At 33.9% G+C, this 14654-nt stretch overlaps 1 non-coding gene across 1 annotated transcript; it reads left to right on the forward strand.

The window, feature by feature from the left end:
• Positions 1-1716: 1716 nt before the first annotated feature.
• LOC148568422 (small nucleolar RNA R71) lies at positions 1717-1824 on the forward strand. Its single transcript, XR_015882646.1, has one exon. It is a non-coding gene; the product is annotated as a small nucleolar RNA R71 (small nucleolar RNA).
• The last annotated feature ends 12830 nt before the right edge of the window (positions 1825-14654 follow it).

The following is a 14654-nucleotide window of genomic DNA, read 5'->3' on the forward strand; positions in this document are numbered from 1 at the left end:
GTAAAGTACTGGAAAGTAAAATTGCAAGAAAGTAAAGAACATTAAAGTAAAGTGCAGGGGAAATAAAATGCTGGAAAGTAAAGTACAAGGAAGTAAAAAAATGTAAAAAAGTAAATGACAGAAAGTAAAGATGGAAAGCATAAGGGATTAGAGATGTTGATTCCTCATGAATTAATGGGTCTCACTCCTTCTCAATCATGTAAGGTAGATCCATGGCGGATTATGAGTAATTAAACCCCAATCTCTTGGTGATTTAATTTCTCTTCACATAATCAATTGCCAATCTCTTGATCTAATTGCTCATGAGAAGAGGTGAAGTTCAATTTCTAATCCAAAAGCCACACAACCCTCAAGACCTCAACTCAAAGAGATTATATGTCACGTACCAACTAAGAGTGTATTGATCAAGAGAATTATGAGAGAAGAGCCTCAATTGTATGCCATCTCTAGTGAAATTTTTGCAGCTTGTACCTCAAGGATCCCTAGTTTCTCCATTACAGAGAGTTGCATGAGGTTTATTCTTGAACCAAGGTCACACAGAGCCTTCTTAAAGGTCTTGGTGCCTATGATGCAAGGTATTAAGAACTTTCCAGGATCCGGTTTCTTCTGAGGTAATTTCTGTTGAACCAAGGTATTTAGTTCATTGATGAGCAATGGAGGTTCATCCTCTCAAGTCTCATTACCAAATAACTTGGCATTCAGCTTCATAATTGCTCCTAAATACTAAGCAACTTGCTCTTCAGTAATATCTTCATCCTCTTTAGAGGAAGAATACTCATCAGAGCTCATGAATGGCAATAGTAAATTCAGTGAAATCTCTATGGTCTTTGTATGAGACTCAGATTCCTTTGGTTCCTCAATAGGGAACTCCTTAGTGGCCAGTGAACGTCCATTGTGGTCTTCCTCACTGGCATTCACTGCCTCTTCCTCCTTTGTGCATTCGGCCATGTTGGGTATATTGATGGCCTTGCACTCTCTATTTGGATTCTCTTCTGTATTGCTTGGAAGAGTACTAGGAGGGATTTCAGTAACTCTTTTACTCAGTTGACCCACTTGTGCCTCCAAATTTCTAATGGAGGACCTTGCTTCAGTCATGAAACTGTGAGTGGTCTTAAATAGATCAGAGACTATGGTTGCTAAGTTAGAGAGGCTCTGCTTAGAATTCTCTGTGTGTTGCTCAAAAGATGATGGAAAAGGCTTGCTATTGCCAAACCTATTTTTTCCACCATTATTTTTATTGAAGCCTTGATTAGGCTTCTACTGATCCTTCCATGAGAAATTTGAGTGATTTCTCCATGAAGGATTATAGGTGTTTCCATAGGATTCTCCCATGTAATTCACCTCTTCCATTGCAGGATTCTCAGGGTCATAAGCTTCTTCTTCAGAGGAAGCTTCTTTAGTACTGCCGGATGCAGCTTGCATTCCAGTCAGACTCTGAAAAATCATATTGACTTGCTGAGTCAATATTTTATTCTGAGCCAATATGGCATTCAGAGTATCAATCTCAAGAACTCCTTTCTTCTGAGTTGTCCCATTATTCACAAGATTTCTTTCAAAAGTGTACATGAACTGGTTATTTGCAACCATTTCAATGAGTTTCTGGGCTTCTGCAGGCATCTTCTTCAGATGAAGAGATCCACCAGCAGAGTGATCCAATGACATCTTGGACAATTCAGACAGACCATCATAGAATATGCATAGGATGCTCCATTCTGAAAGCATGTCAGAAGGACACCTTCTGATCAATTGCTTGTATCTTTCCCAAGCTTCATAGAGGGATTCACCTTCCTTCTATTTGAAGGTTTGGACTTCCACTCTAAGCTTGCTCAATTTTTGAGGTTTAAAGAATTTGGCCAAGAAAGCATTGACCAACTCTTCCCAAGAGTTTAGGCTTTCTTTAGGTTGTGAGTCCAACCATGTCCTAGCTCTGTCTCTTACAGCAAAGGGGAAAAGCATAAGTCTGTAGACCTCAAGATTAACCCCATTGGTCTTAACAGTGTCACAGATTTGCAAGAATTCAGCTAAGAACTGATGAGGATCTTCTAATGGAAGTCTATGAAACTTGCAATTATGCTGCATTAGAGAAACTAATTGAGGCTTAAGCTCAAAGTTGTTTGCTCCAATTGCAGGAATTGAGATGCTTCTTCCATAGAAGTCAGAAGTGGGTGTAGTAAAGTCACCAAGCATCTTCCTTGCATCTCTACCATTGTTAGTGGGTTCGGCCATCTCTTCTTCTTTTTCGAAAAATTCTGTCAGGTCCTCTCCAGGGTGTTGTGCTTTAGCTTCTCTTAGCTTTCTCTTCAGAGTCCTTTCAGGTTCAGGATCAGCTTCAACAAGAATGTTCTTATCCTTGCTCCTGCTCATATGAAAAAGAAGAGAATAGAAAAGAAGAGGAATCCTCTATGTCACAGTATAGAGATTCCTTTATGTGAGTAGAAGAATAGAAGAAATAGAATGAAGAAGGGAGAAGAAGAATTCGAACACAGAAAGAGGGAGAGGGTTCGAATTTTTAAGAAGAGGAGAAGTGTTAGTAAATAAATAAAATAAATAGAAAGAGATGAGAGAGGGAGAGTTTTCGATTTTTTAATTCAAAAGAAAAGAAAAATATTTTTGTTTTTATTTTAATTATTAGTTAGAATTCGAAAATAAGAAGGAAAATAAAATAAAATTAGAATTTAAAATAATTAATTAATTAAAAAGAATTTTGAAAAAAAAATGGTTAGTGATTTTCGAAAATTAGAGAGAGAGAAGTAGTTGGTGGTTTTGAAAAGATATGATTGAAATAGAAAACTTTTGAAATCAAACAAAAAGTCAAGTAGTTAATTGAAAAAGATTTGAAAATCAATTTTGAAAAGATAAGAAGTTAGAAAAAGATTTAGAAACTAAATTTTGAAAAAGATATGATTGAAAATTATGATTGAAAAAGCTTTGAAAAGAAAATTAAAAAGATTTGATTTTTGAAATTAAAGTTGATTACTTGACTAACAAAAAACTAAAAGATATGATTCTAGAATTTAAAGATTGATCCTTTCTTAATAGGCAAGTAACAATTTAAAATTTTTGAATTAAAACATTAAATGTTAGTAATAAATTCGAAAATATGAAATAAAAATAAGGAAAAAATTTTGAAACTCAATTTTAAAATTTTCGAAAATAAATAAAACATGAAAAAGATTTGATTTTTGAAAAAGATAATTTTTTTTAAATTGAAATTTTGACTTGAATAATAAGAAACAACTAAATTTTGAAATTTTTTTACCAAATCAATTCAAAATTTTGAATTTTATGAGTAAAACAAGGGAAAGATATTTTTTATTTTTTGAATTTTTAATGATGAGAGAGAAAAACCCAAAAATGACACAAAACATAAAAGTTTAAAATCAAAACATTTAATGCATGCAAGAACACTTTGAATGTCAAGATGAATACCAAGAACACTTTGAAGATCATGATGAACACCAAGAACATGTTTTTGAAAATTTTTTAGAAAAGAAGAACATGCAAGACACCAAACTTAGAAAGTTTTAATCTATAGACACTAATAATTCAAGAATGCATATGAAAAACAAGAAAAGATGCAAAACAAGAAAATGTAAAGATCAAACAAAAACAATCATCAAGAACAACTTGAAGATCAATGAAGAACACATGCATGAATTTTCAAAAATTTTAAGAGAATTAAAAAGATGCAATTGACACCAAACTTAAAATTTGACACAAGACTCAAACAAGAAACACAAACTTTTTTGGTTTTTATGATTTATTAATTTTTTTTGTATTTTTTGAAAATTATTTTAGAAAAGGAAAATAAAGAAATTCAAAAATTTTTAATAAGAATTCTAGGAATCATGCAATGTTAGTCTAAAGCTTCGGTCCAAAAATTTAGACATGGCTAAATAGCCAACCAAGCTTTATGTGAAAGCTTCAGTCCAAAAGATTAGACATGGCCAAATGGCCAGCCAAGCTTCAGCATACAAATTCAGACATACAACAGCCAAATAGATGGGAATCCAAAGGCTCTTGCCATGATAAGTGGAAGCCTCAATCCAAAAAATTAGACATGGCTTAGCAGCCAGCCAGGCTTCACATATCATCTGAAACTCTAGAATTCATTCTTAAAAATTCTGAAGAACAAATATTTTTTTTTTGAATTTTTTCGAAAACTATATTATTTTTTTGTAAAAACTTTTTTTCGAAAATAAAAATAAAAAGCTTAAACATGAAATAAAATTACCTAATCTAAGCAACAAGATGAACCGTCAGTTGTCCAAATTCGAACAATCCCCGGCAACAGCGCCAAAATTTTGGTACACGGAATCGTGATCTCACACTTTCCTCACAACTCAATGCAGCTGACCAGCAAGTGCACTGGGTCGTCCAAGTAATACCTTACGTGAGTAAGGGTCGATCTCACGGAGATTGTCGGCTTGAAGCAAGCTATGGTCATCTTGTAAATCTCAGTCAGGCGAATTCAATTGATTATGAGGTTTTGATAATTAAAATATAAATAAAACATAAAATAAGATAAAGTTACTTATGTAATTCATTGGTGGAAATTTCATATAAGCGTCTGGAGATGCTTTGTTGCTTCTGAACCTCTGCTTTCCTATTGCCTTCTTCCAACCATGCGTTACTTCCTTCCATGGCAAGCTGTAAGATCCTCTCAGTGAAAATGGTCCTCTACGGTTTCTGCACGGCTAATCAACTGTCGGATTTCTCGTCTCGGATGAAAAATACCAGGTACAGCTACCGCATGGCTAATCATCTTTGGTTCTCGCTAGCGTCGGAATAGAATCCATTGATCCTTTTGCACACTGTCACTTGCGCCCAACATTCGCAGGTTTGAAGCTCCTCACAGTCATTCCTTCCCGGATCCTACTCGGAATACCACAGACAAGGTTTAGACTTTCTAGATCCCAGGAATGACTGTCAATAATTCTAGCCTATACCACGAAGATACTAATCTCACAGACTCGGTCCGTATATTAGATATCCAAGAGAGTATACTCCAGCTGTCGTCCAATGACTACGTTGAACATCATGTAGACCGCTTTGTGGTTGTCAGGCACGCGATCTTGGCTAAGCAAGTAACGAAGATTAGGTGATTGTCACGGGTCACCCCTTCATTCTGACTTAACTAAATTAAGTACGAGAGTATATCTTGGAGAAGAAGTAGGTGTGAATTGAATAGAAAAAACAGTAGTAATTGCATTAATTCATGAAGAACAGCAGAGCTCCACACCTTAATCTATGGGGTGTAAAAACTCCACCGTTGAAAATACATAAGTGAAAAAGGTCTAGGCATGGCCATGAGGCCAACCCCCAAAACGTGAACAATGGTCTCTAAGATCAAAGTGATCAAAAGATATTCCAAAGATTTAAAATAAATCTCTAAAAGTAGTTTTTATACTAAACAAGTAGCCTAGGGTTATAGAAAATGAGTAACTAAGTGCAGATAGTGCAGAAATCCACTTCCGGGGCCCACTTGGTGTGTGCTTGGGCTGAGCATTGAGCTTTACACATGCATAGGCTGCTCCTGGAGTTAAACACTAGCTTTGGTGCCAGTTTGGGCATTTAACTCCAATTCTGGTGCCAGTTTGGGCGTTTTATGCCAAGATGTTTTAGGCTGGCTTTGAACGCCAGTTTGGGCCATCAAATCTCAGGCAAAGTATAGACTATTATATATTACTAGAAACCCCAGGATGTGTACCTTCCAACGCAATTGAGAGCGTGCCAATTGGGCTTCTGTAGCTCCAGAAAATCCACTTCGAGTGCAGGAGGGTCAGAATCCAACAGCATCTGCAGTCCTTTTTCAGCCTCTCGATAAGATTTTTGCTCAGGTCCTTCAATTTCAGCCAGAAAATACCTGAAATCATAGAAAAATAAACAAACTCACAGTAAAGTCTAGATATGTGATTTTTGCATAAAAACTAATAAAAATATAATAAAAAGTAAATAAATCATACTAAAAACTATGTAAAAGCAATGCCAAAAAGGGTATAAATTATCCGCTCATCACAACGTCAACTTCCAATTTGGAGCTGAGTTAGTCAGTGTCACAACCAAAACTTCCCAGCTATCAGGAAAAGAGCTCAACAACAACAAGGCTTGCAACTCATCATTCAAAGTGATTTCATTATTTGTCAGTTGGTTCACCGTCTCCTGAAAAATGCTCAAGTACTCCGGCATTGATTTACCTTCAATATACTTCATATTGACAAGCTTCCTAATCAAGAATTCTTTGTTTTGCACATTCTTCCTCTCATATAACTCTTTTAATTTGTTCCACATCTTCTCAGCATTCGTTTTGGTGTCAACATGTGGATACACACTAAGATCAAGCCATTGCCTAATCAAAGCAACTGCCTTCCGATTCAGCTTCTTCCATTCAGCATCGGATTTGGTACCTTTGGATTTATCCCCCTCCACAGGATCATACAAGTCCTTGCTCAGATACCACTTTGTTGGGCCAACCGTGGATAGCTCTTGACCACCGGAGAGACTTCGGAGAGAAATCAAGCGAGAGAACATAAGATGAGAAGACACCACATCCAACTCAAAACCTTAAGGTAGTAAGTTAATGGGTCTCTCATCTTATAAACTCCTCACTCTTTCTTGCTTTCTTTGATGTGGGACTAACTTCATGCACTCTTCACACTTGCAATATTAATACTTGAGAGTAATCCTTCTAGGAGCTACCATAGTATCTGCACCTAAATCAATAGAAGAGACGTCAATGAATTTAGTAGGAGAGGAGTTAGTTTCTTCCTCAAATGACGCTTCAGACTCAACCTCGGGTAAGATTGGTGAATTGGGAGAAACCCCTTCACCACCCTCGGAGGCTAACCGACGCCGAGCTCGCCTAATATGTGAAATATTTTTTTCAATTTCAGGATCAAATGCGGCTAGACTCGGATCTGGTAATGAACGCGTCATTCAATAAAAGAAACATAGAGCTCATGGCAACAAAATATACTACAAAAAATAAATAATAAATACTACTAATTAATAAACAAAAAGCACACAATAAAAGATGCAATTATGGAAATATAAATATATTTACACCTACCAATAACTTAGCATACATATGTAACTCCCCAGAAACAGCGCCAAAAATTGATGGGTGGATAAATACCGATTAAGAATTTATAAAAGTATTTTCTAAAATAGCGTTGCAAGTACAGCCTTAACCGACGAAATTTTCACTATCAATTTAGAATGTGTTATAATTAATAATAAATAACCAAAAGTAGAATCACGGGTCGTTTCCCTAAGAGTTGACACAAGATGCAAATTATTGGTTAGGATTTTTCTAAATATTTTTGAAATTGAGAACGGAAAAATAAATAGCTAGGAATTAAAGCAATGAATAACTAGCAAGAGATGATAAGTAATCAAAATAAAAGGCCTTGGTTAGGAGAGAGAATTGGAGTTTCTATCCTTGTTGTCTTTCCCAAGTGTAATGATAAAGGTTCATTGCTCCCAATTAGTTATCCTCTAGCAATTGAAGGAAAGTCAAGTGGGCGTCACTAACTCTAGCTCACAAGTCCTAGTCACTTCATAGGGAAGAACTAGAGTTCGTGAGAATCGAGCTAGCCAGCAATTTCCAATTACAAATTAATACTTGGGTATAACAACTCAAGGGGTTCCAATTACTCAACCCCCAACCAAGTTGGGAGCTTTACTCCATTAACATGAATGCCATTTTCATAAACACATGGTAGGTGTAAATAAAAGACATGATAATTATGAGAAATTAATTAAATCAAAATTAGCACTAACAATAATTAACAATGATCAAACAAGTAATAAAAATAAACATAAAAATAATTCAATGCATTAATAAAATTCAAGAATAACAAGATCCAAACATGAATTCAATAATCAAATGGAAAAGAGTAATAAGAGAATGAAAAAAGAAACAAGAAATTAAATGATGCAAAATGAAGGTAGCAACAGCTCTCTCAAGATCCAATTGAAAATCACAGTAAGAATGCCAAAACCCTAGAGAGAAGTAGGAGTTTCTCTCACTAGAATTCAAAACTAATAAAAAAACTCAAGTGAAAAGTGAAGTGTGTTCAGTCTCAGCTCCATCCCTCCCTCTATTCTGCGTTTTTGGGCTTGAAACTGGGTCCAAATTAGCCCAAAAATCGCCCCTAGCGAGTTTTGTTAAGTGCAGCACGTGACGCTCTGTAACGCATACACGTCAGTCACGTGTACGCGTCGCTGAACCTTGCACTTGGCCACGCGTACGCGTCAGTCACGCGTGCGCGTCACTGAAAGACGCTCCTGATCACGTGCACGCGTCAGCCATGCATGCGCGTCGCTCCTTGCTTCTCAAGTCTTTAATTTCTTGTGTTCCTTCCACTTTAACATGCTTCATCTTCATCCTTTTAGCCATTCATGCTCTATAAACCTGAAAATACTTAACAAAAATATCACGGCATCGAATGGTAATAAAGGAAAATTAAAAATTAACAATTTTAAGGTCTAGGAAACATGTTTTCAATCATAGCACAAAATTAGGAAGGAAACTTAAAAACATACAATTTACATGAATAAGTGTGAGAATAGTTAACAAAACCCACTCAATTCAGTCCAAAATATATCATAAAATAGTGGTGTATCATACACGCAATACCGTCCAAGATGTCGTCACCAGTCATCCTACGGCTCTTCTTCTTCTCTTCTCCTAATTTGGTTTTGAATGATTCTTTTAAATAGTTTTTTATGTTTCTTTTTCCTAAATTTTGGATGATTCTTTTTATTAGTTTTGGATGATTCTTTTTCCTATGTTTTGTATATTTTTTTTTTAAGGATTTGGATGCTTCTTTATCTTATATTTTGGTTTTTTTTTTTGGAGTTTGGACATTTTTTTTAAAGAGAAATTAGAGTTTGCATAATAAATGGTAAAAGATGAATTAGAGTAAAAAGAGGTAATTAATAATCATTAATTTTGTATTTTTTAAAAAATAAAATTTATATAATTAATAATTAATGACAATTATTTAGTATAGAGTGTAGTTTAAATATGCTTGTTGGCTTGTTGTTGGCTATACCTCTCTTGGTTTTCTAGCGGGATTGTTTTCTATATAATATAACTTGGTGTGATAGCTAGAAATTAAGTATCAAAGTTATTCTTCTATTTTCACTTGAATCTCAACTTGATCACTAAATTATCAATTAACTCAAAAAGCTAAATGAATTTCTACTTCATAATTAGACTAACGTAACATATAAATCCATGCGGCACATACATATTATTTTTCTTTGATTTTTAATGTGTACAAAAATCATGTCAACAAACGAAATTGGGTCAAATTTGCAACTTAACTGTCACGTGTGCAGGTTTGTGTGCTAACTCAGCATTCTTCGTTAGTGAGTCACGTTGAAAAATAGATGGGAGAGTGTTATATCTGATAGGAAAAATTATTGGGGATTGATCTGTGTATTAATTTTCTTTGGAGACTAAAATGTCCACTTTTAAATCCTTGGGGACTGATTTGGATAATTACTCCGCCGAAAAATAAACTAAGGACTGATATGTCTGCTAGAGTAAAATCTTAAAATGTTTTTGTGAAAATTTTTCTTGGAGACCAAAATAGCTGCTTTTAAAATTCTTAGAACTGATTTGGATAATTACTCTGAATAAAATTATTTAAATATCCTTGTTAATTAAAAAAATAAAAATAAAATAAACCATAATCCCTCTTTATTATCATCATCATCATTATCAGAAATCAGCCTCACCTTTTCAGAGCTCAGCATCACCTCTCCTTCTCCCACAAAGTCACAAATGACACCCTCTACTCAGAGCTCAGGGTCACCACCCGCCGGTCAGGCCTCCACTCTCCAACGACAATGCAACCTTCTTCACCACTGCTCGCCTGTATTTCTCCATCCCTGTTGTTTGCCTCTGCTTTTGGCTCTGCCTCTCCTCTCCATCTACCTCTCATTCGCTTTTGCCACTATCAATGCCTCCCTCCTTATAGTTGAGATCCATATCTACCTCTACCTCTCCTTCCTTTCTGCTTCTGCTTTGCTTTGACATTTTCATTGCCTCCCTTCTTATCATCGAGATCTATGTCTCCTGCTACCTCTCCCTTTTAATTTTTGTTGTTATTTTATTGTTAGGGTGGGGTGACAATGGTGAAGTACGATGGTGGAAATAGGTGTGGTGGTAAAGTGAGAGATTAGGGGTGGTGTTGCACTAAAAGTGATGGATATCGAGATGTTTTAGAAGTAATGGTGAGATGTAGGTAGAGTGATGAGTCCAATTATGGTGGACATGGAGGATAGAGGTGGGGTCAAAGAGGTGAAAGCATGGTTCTGAAAATCAGACCGAACTGGCCAGTTCGACCGGTTCAATCACAAACTGAAGACAATAACAGTTCGGTCTGATGTCTGAAACTAGTAATCACAAAACCGGATGTAAACTGCTGAACTGGTTGGTTGAACCAAAACTGGAACCGGACGGTTTGAAAAAAATGGCATAGTTTCGCACTTAAGGGGAAATCAAAGAAGCCAAAATGCGTCTTCTCCATCTCCTTCCTTATTCCTTCGAGCAAACACGCCCAGCTCAACCAAGGGAAAAACCAGCCGCCACCACCACAGTAAGGAGGAGCCGTGTTTGCCGCCGTCCATCATAGTCAGGGGTTTGTCTCCTTGAGTCTTCGTGCGACGCAATCAGGAGAGTTTTTTCCAAGTCTTCAATCTGTTTGTAGTCACAAGTCGCAGGTGCGCCGCTTCTTCCTTGAGCTCGGCGACCGTCGTCTTGTCACCGTTGTTTGTCGCCATCTGACGCAATCAGGGGTTTGTCTCCTCGAGTCTTCGTGCGTCCCAGTCCGGGGAGTTCTCTAAGTCCTCGATCTGTTCGCAGTCACCAGTCGCAGGCGCACTGTTTCTTCCTCGAGCTCGGCAGCTGTGATCTTGTCACCGTCGTCTGTCACCATCCATCCTCCTCAGCGATCAAAGGTCAGTTACTCAGACCTCACTTGTTCTTCGTTTTTCTTTTTTTTTTTTTTTATGCTTTGTTCAGAAATCATTGAATGATTATTGAATATTTTGTATTTTATTGAATGATCATCTGGTTGATGATTATTGATTAGCTTTCTGATGTTGTTTTGTGTTTTCTATTATGCAATTTTTTTGGGTTGTGATGTGCTGCTGTCTGCTAGTGATGAATTGTTTTGTGTTTACTATTTTGGGTTTTTTTTTTTTTTTGGGTTGTGATGTGCTGCTACTTGCTGGTGATGAATTATTTTGTGTGTTTTTGGGTTGTGATGGGTGCTGCACTGCTGGTGATGAATTGCTTTGTCTCTTCGAGTCTTCACCAGCCGCAGTTAGTGCTCACTTGTTCTTGTTCTTTTTATGCGCTTTTCAGAAATTATTGAACGATTATTGAATGTTTTGTGTTTTTTATTGAATGATTATCTAATTAATGATTATTGATTAGCTCTAGCGACTTTGTTTTGCCGCTGTTTTGTGTTGTGATTTTTTTGGAAAGTGATGTGCTGCTTTGTGTTTTACTGTTTCTGACTTAATTATGTGTAGATTATGACTGTCTTAATAATTAATTGAACTCTAATATTTTGTTCAAAACATCCCCAACCTTGCTGTCCTTTGAATGCTGGAAATAGATTGCTTCTGCCTCGATTGTGAAAATTAGAGCTTTTATTCTAGGACAATAGCATTAATAAATTTTTCCTTTGAATTATAAGGGATCGTGTTGTATTAGTGCTAGGAAATATAAATTATGTTCTATAAGCACCCTTTTATTTGGGTTTAAAGAGTGATATTTGTGTGTAGCTTCATAAATTATGCTGCATTATAACTGTCTTAATTTTTAGATTAATTTATTTGTCTTAGTTTAAGGTGGATATGAGTTTTTAAATATAGTGATATGGTGAAAAAATTTTCTTTTTAATTTACTATCTTATTTTTTCATATAAATTATGAGTATCATGCCATTATGCAATAATAATTTAATCGTAGTCATCAAGTGATATACATAATGCCATTAAAGTTTGAATAATATTTTGATATTTGTACTTTTTAGGGTATTTATTTATAATTTTAATTTTTTTTATAAAATGGTTTTTTTAGTTAAATTACGATTAGACCGGTTGGATTAATAAATCAGTGACTAGAGCAATTTGATGATTGGTCCAATTTTCAGAACCTTGGGTGAAAGTGAAAGATTAGTCAGTGAGTTGTGGCTGGGACAGAATGATGAGTCTAGTGGTGGGATGTGTGGGAAATGGAAGTGAAGTTGGAAAGATGAAATGGAAAAAAATAAAAAATGGTAGAATAGAAATTTAGAAAGTTGAATTAGAGTATAAATGTTTATCATGTAATATAATTATATTTTTATTTTAAAATAAATATTAAATAGTTAGTGATGGATTCAAAAAATTTTGTCAGTGAAAATAAAATATACATAATATAATAATAATTTTTATAATTATACTATGATATTATAAAATATGATTACTCTTTAAATTATTTAACTAACAAAGTAAAATAATAAAATAATAATTTAAAATAATAATAAATAATTTAAAATTTTATTCTTCTAAGTTTTATATTTTGAGAAGATTGAATTATTTTAAGATCTAATTTCCAACGACAATATTCTTTTGAAATATTTCTCCATTATTAAAAGGATAAATTTATAAACCTAAGTTAATTGATTAATAAAAACAATTCATAATTTCATTCAAATTTAAAAGTACAATATAAAATTATAAATATAAAACATAAACCAAAAAATAAAAAAATACACAATAATATAATACCAAATTAAGACTATATATAATAAAAAAAATAAAAAATGTAAATGTTACACAATACAATTGCAATAACAGTAAGTCAATAAGCTACCAAAGTACAAATCACCACTTAATTGCAATGATTGTCAAAAATGAATATCCATAACATTGTTTCTCATCTTATATATTATCTTTCAATAATGAGATTTACTGTAAAAATTATTCAAATTAATTTTCAGTAACAAAATGCAATATCCTAATTCAATTATACATCAATATAGAAAAACATAAATCATCCAATGATCCAATTATTTAAACAACATCAAATATTTAAATTCACAGTTTTACATCAATATCCTAATTCACATCAATATTATTCAAACATCATCAAATATTCAAATTCATAGTTTCACATCAAATATTTAAACTTACAGTTTTGCATTAATATCCTAATTTACATCAATTATTCAAACAACATCAAATTCTTATTTCTAAATTGATAAAATCAATTCTTACTCGAGAGTGGAGAGGCGAGACCGCAAGAGAGTCAAAGACGCAGAGGCAGAACGGTAGAGACGACGGAGTGACGAGACACTCAGAACCAATGAGTCGATGACGGACAGAAGGAATGAAGAGAGATTGAGAGTGTAAGACCACAAGAGACAATGATGGAACAACGAGCCAGCGACTAGCAGGAGACAGTAAATGCAAAAACAAGAAACAAGTAAACAGGCGAATAGGACAGGTCAGGAGACACTAAGACAGTGAGCCAACGGCAAACCAGTGACGTCAACAACTCCGCGACAATGACGCAGACTGTGGACAGATTAGGAGGTAGCCGGTGAACTGTACAGCTACATGAGGGAAAAAAGGAGAGCAGAGACAAATTGAGAAGGGAAGAAGGAGAAGGGTTACAACTTAGGAATTTTAATTTTGGAGAAGGGGTTTAAATTATTTTGGAAGTGGGGCAATTAATTTTTTTTATTGGAAAGTAATTAGTAATTTTTAAATTTTACTAGGCAGTTGCCTCCACTCAATTGTGAATGCATTCGTCTAACATGATTTTTTAAAACATAACAATAAAAAATAAATTATTCTATAAATTATACTAGTTAAAAATAAAATTATTGCCCGCAAGAGTCTAGTGGAAAGATAACAATAACATGCATGGCATACCTAATTTCATTTCATAGGAGTTTTTCATATGTATACCTACCATTCAATCTACTAGGAGCATATATCATGCAATAATTCGACACAAGTCCACTTATTAATTTTTAAATAATAATTAAGATAGAGATCCATCAATGTCTTATAATTATCATTTTTATTCGGATTAATATCTAAATATTAATCAATTGGTTATGTTGACAGAATAAATATAAATATTAATTATAATGGAAAACATGCATTAGGCCTATTTTACTATATACCTAGGATAAGTTTTATCTCCAATTGAATGATTATGTATTTCATGGTGGAAGAGGTTGTTGTTAAACTAGTTAAGTTATTAGCTAAAGTATAGTTTGGGTAACACTGCTGTTGTTGCGTAGGCATAGGTTTAATTTGATAAAATTTTTATTTTGTAAAAATAATTTGTAAAAACTAATTTTTTAAATATAGTTTTTCAAAAATTATAATATCTATATTTAATAAATTAAATTAAAATTAATTTTTAAAAAGTATAAGCAACAACAAATATATTTAGTCAGATAATTTTTAAAATTTAAAAATATTATAATAAATATAAATATAATAGTAAATTTAAATATTTATTAATGTATAAAATTATATTAGACTTTTAATTTTGATCACAAATTAATTTTAAAAAATTTAATCTTAGATATTTTTAAAAGTATTTTTTTTATAAAAATTACAAACACA

This window comes from Arachis ipaensis, chromosome B4 (assembly GCF_059453495.1).
Source record: "Arachis ipaensis isolate K30076 ecotype BB chromosome B4, ASM5945349v1, whole genome shotgun sequence".
NCBI lineage: Eukaryota > Viridiplantae > Streptophyta > Magnoliopsida > Fabales > Fabaceae > Arachis > Arachis ipaensis.